Below are 5,000 nucleotides of genomic sequence, written 5' to 3' on the forward strand. Positions count from 1 at the left end.
ATCGGCTTCAGAGCTGGAGCACCATGATCAGCTTTAGAGCTGAGAGGCACCATGATCAGCTTTAGAGCTGGGAGCACCATGATCAGCTTAGAGCTGGGAGCACCATGATCAGCTTAGAGCTGGAGGCACCATGATCAGCTTTAGAGCTGGGAGACATGATCGCTTCAGAGCTGGGAGCACCATGATCAGCTTTAGAGCTGGAGGCACCATGATCAGCTTCAGAGCTGGAGGCACCATGATCAGCTTTAGAGCTGGGAGGCACCATGATCAGCTTCAGAGCTGGAGGCACCATGATCAGCTCAGAGCTGGAGCACCATGATCGCTTTAGAGCTGGGAGGCACCATGATCGGCTTCAGAGCTGGGAGGCACCATGATCGGCTTTAGAGCTGAGGCACATGATCAGCTTTAGAGCTGGAGGCACCATGATCAGCTTAGAGCTGGGAGCACCATGATCAGCTTTAGAGCTGGGAGGCACCGATGATCAGTTTTAGAGCTGGGAGCACCATGATCAGCTTTTAGAGCTGGGAGCACCATGATCAGCTTTAGAGCTGGGAGCACCATGATCAGCTTTAGAGCTGGAGGCACCATGATCAGCTTTAGAGCTGGAGCACCATGATCAGCTTAGAGCTGGGAGCACCATGATCAGCTTTAGAGCTGGAGCACCATGATCAGCTTAGAGCTGGAGCACCATGATCAGCTTTAGAGCTGGAGGCACCATGATCAGCTTTAGAGCTGGGAGCACATGATCAGCTTTAGAGCTGGGAGCACCATGATCAGCTTTAGAGCTGGAGGCACCATGATCAGCTTTAGAGCTGGAGGCACCATGATCAGCTTTAGAGCTGGAGCACATGATCAGCTTTAGAGTCGGAGCACCATGATCAGCTTTAGAGCTGGGACACCAGTCAGCTTTAGAGCTGGGAGCACCATGATCAGCTTTAGAGCTGGGAGCACCATGATCAGCTTTAGAGCTGGGAGCACCATGATCAGCTTTAGAGCTGGAGCACATGATCAGCTTTAGAGCTGGAGGCACCATGATCAGCTTTAGAGCTGGGAGCACCATGATCAGCTTAGAGCTGGGAGCACCATGATCAGCTTTAGAGCTGGAGGCACCATGATCAGCTTTAGACTGGGAGCACCATGATCAGCTTTAGAGCTGGGAGCACCTGATCAGCTTAGAGCTGGGAGCACCATGATCAGCTTTAGAGCTGGGAGCACCATGATCAGCTTTAGAGCTGGGAGACCATGATCAGCTTTAGAGCTGTGGAGCACCATGATCAGCTTTAGAGCTGGGAGCACCATGATCACTTTAGAGCTGGTGGCACCATGATCAGCTTTAGAGCTGGGAGCACCATGATCAGCTTTAGAGCTGGGAGCACCATGATCAGCTTTAGAGCTGGAGGCCACCATGATCAGCTTCAGAGCTGGGAGCACCATGATCGGCTTCAGAGCTGGAGGCACCATGATCAGCTTTAGAGCTGGGAGGCACCATGATCGCTTTCAGAGCTGGGAGCACCATGATCAGCTTTAGAGCTGAGGCACCATGATCAGCTTCAGAGCTGGAGCACCATGATCAGCTTTAGAGCTGGAGGCACCATGATCAGCTAGAGCTGGAGGCACCATGATCGGCTTTTAGAGCTGGAGCACCATGAATCAGCTTTAGAGCTGGAGGCACCATGATCAGCTTCAGAGCTGGGAGCACCATGATCAGCTTTAGAGCTGGAGGCACCATGATCAGTTCAGAGCTGGAGCACCATGATCAGCTTTAGAGCTGGGAGCACCATGATCAGCTTTAGAGCTGGGAGCACCATGATCAGCTTTAGACTGGGAGGCACCATGATCAGCTTTAGAGCTGGGGCACCATGATCAGCTTTAGAGCTGGGAGCACCTGATCACTTTAGATGGAGCACCATGATCAGCTTTAAGCTGGGAGCACCATGATCAGCTTTAGAGCTGGGAGGCACCATGATCAGCTTTAGACTAGAGCCTGGGAGCCACATGATCAGCTTTAGAGCTGGAGCACCATGATCAGCTTTAGAGCTGGGAGGCACCATGATCAGCTTTAGAGCTGAGGACCATGATCAGCTTAGAGCTGGGAGCACCAGACAGCTTTAGAGCTGGGAGCACCATGATCAGCTTTAGAGCTGGGAGCACCATGATCAGCTTTAGAGCTGGGAGCACCATGATCAGCTTTAGAGCTGGGAGCACCATGATCAGCTTTAGAGCTGGAGCACCATGATCAGCTTTAGAGCTGGGAGCACCTGATGATCAGCTTTAGAGCTGGGAGCACCATGATCAGCTTTAGAGCTGGAGGCACCATGATCAGCTTTAGAGCTGGAGGCACCAGATCAGCTTTAGAGCTGGGAGCACCATGATCAGCTTTAGAGCTGGAGCACCATGATCAGCTTTAGAGCTGGGAGCACCATGATCAGCTTTAGAGCTGGGAGCACCATGATCAGCTTTAAGCTGGAGCACCATATCAGCTTTAGAGCTGGAGGCACATGATCAGCTTTAGAGCTGGAGCACCATGATCAGCTTTAGAGCTGGGAGCACCATGATCAGCTTTAGAGCTGGAGGCACCATGATCAGCTTTAGAGCTGGAGGCACCATTTTATGGATCTGTTCTTCTTGTTGATCAGTGGTCCAAAGGTGGTCCAAAACTCATCCATGAAGTATTGTGGTGTGTGTGTGTGTGTTGTTGTGTGTGTGGTGTGTGTGTGGTGTGTGTGTGTGTGTGTTGTGTTGTGTGTGTGTGTGTGTGTGTGTGTGTGTGTGTGTGTGTGTGTGTGTGTGTGTGTGTGTGTGTGTGTGAATGAGTGCACTCGGGAGGACAGGGAGGAGAGAAGAGAAAGAGAAGGTGTCTGCAGTATACAGCACAACACACTAACAAGATGGCCTCTCTCTGATGGAGGCAATATACATTCCAAAATCATGGGTWTTAATATGGAGTTGGTCCCCCCTTTGCTGCTATAACAGCCTCCACTCTTCTGGGAAGGCTTTCCACTAGATGTTGGGACATTGCTGCAAGGACTTGCTTCCATTCAGCCACAAAGCATTAGTGAGGTCGGGCACTAATGTTGGGCGATTAGGCCCAACATCCAAAAGGTGTTTGTTGGGGTTAAGGTCAGGGCACTGTGCAGGCCAGTCAAGTTCTTCCACACCGATCTCGACAAACCATTTCTGTATGGACACTTCACAATAACAGCACTTACAGTTGACCAGGGCAGCTCTAGCAGGGCAGAAATGTGTCGAACTGACTTGTTGGAAAGGTGGCATACTATGTCAAAGCCACGTTGAAAGTCACTGAGCTCTTCAGTAAGGCCATTCTAATGTCAATGTTTGTCTATGGAGATTGCATGGTTGTGTGCTCAATTTTATACACCTGTCAGCAACGGGTGTGGCTAATATAGCCAACGCCACTAATTTGAAGGGGTGTCCACATACTTTTGTATATATAGTGTACATCTATCATATTATCATATTTGAGACAGTTTTATTTCAATAAAATTCAAGCCCAATCCATGAACTGAAGGGCATTTAAGGATTTGTCTTTTCATGCAGGCACACATGCACATGCACACACACACACACGACACAACACACACACACACACTACACAGGGACCCGTCAGACAGCTTGGTCAGCCTGGGCCCCATCTGCTCCACCAACCCAGAAGTCTCCTCCCCCCGCCCAGACAGCCCGTCTCTGGGTTCACTTACCGCTCGCTGCCACCCTCAGCTGGATCTAAATGAAATCTGACAGAGCCATGATCAGTGGACTTCTCCCTCCAAGGAGACTCCAGAGAGACTTCATACGAGGGAGATTTTACTTCAAAGCCCCAAAGGAGGAGTCTCACATTCATCACTATTAAACCAATCACAATAGGGCTACAATACCAGATGTGCTGTGTTGGTGAGAGCCATTGACATACACAGTGGTGGAAAAAAGTACAGGATTGTTATACTTGCGTAAAAGTAAAGATACCTTATTAATAGAAAATGACTCAAGTAAAAGTGAAAGTCAACCAGTAAAATACTCCTTGAGTAAAAGTCTATAAGTATATGTTTTTAAGTATACATAAATATAACAAGTTAATGTAACTGCTAAAATAAACGTATGTATAAAACGTAAAAGTATAAATCATTTCAAATTCCTTATATTAAGCAAAACAGACGGTACCATTTTCTTGTTTTTTAAATTTACGGATAGCCAGGGGCACACTCCAACACTCAGTCATCTTTACAAATGAGGCATTTGTGTGTAGTGAGTCAGCCAGATCAGTGACAGTACCTGCCCTGCGAAGCATTCAAAATGTAATGAGTACTTTTGGGTGTCGGGGAAAATGTATGGAGTAAAAAGTACATTATTTTCTTTAGAAATGTAGTGAAGTAAAAGTTGTCAAAAATATAAATAGTAAAGTAAAGTACAGATAACCCCAAAAACTACTTAAGTAGTACTTGAAAGTATTTTTACTTAAGTACTTTACACCACTGGACATACAGGTGTAAGATACTATCAGAAAAACAATAGGAGACGTGCCATGTTTGTGTAAGGACATAAACACATTGCAGGGTTGTAATATAAACATAATACTTGTCAAACCTGCAGGGTTTACAGCTGTAGAAGGAGAAGATTAACCTCGTGTTGAACTGGAACGGAACGTCGGTTGGTTGTTGTAAAGACAGAAGGTGTTCTTAACAACATAACCGGTCAAATGAACAGCTATACACAAGCCAAGGCAACACACCAGGCCCCGTAGAGTAAACATGTTTTAGGTTGTTTTGGAGTCTGAGAAAACTCAGAGAACTCTGTGCCAGGCAGTACATTGGGGAGGTGGAGGGGGAAGCTTYTAGAGAGTCAGAGAGAGGGGTAGAGAGGTTTTATGGGCTATTTCCCAGGAGGATAAAAAAACAAGGATCTTTATATTTTTTATTTTATTTAACCTTTATTTAACTAGGCAGGTCATTTAAGAACACATTCGTATTTACAATGACGGCCTACCA

Source organism: Salvelinus sp. IW2-2015, unplaced genomic scaffold (assembly GCF_002910315.2).
Source record: "Salvelinus sp. IW2-2015 unplaced genomic scaffold, ASM291031v2 Un_scaffold924, whole genome shotgun sequence".
Classification (NCBI taxonomy): domain Eukaryota; kingdom Metazoa; phylum Chordata; class Actinopteri; order Salmoniformes; family Salmonidae; genus Salvelinus; species Salvelinus sp. IW2-2015.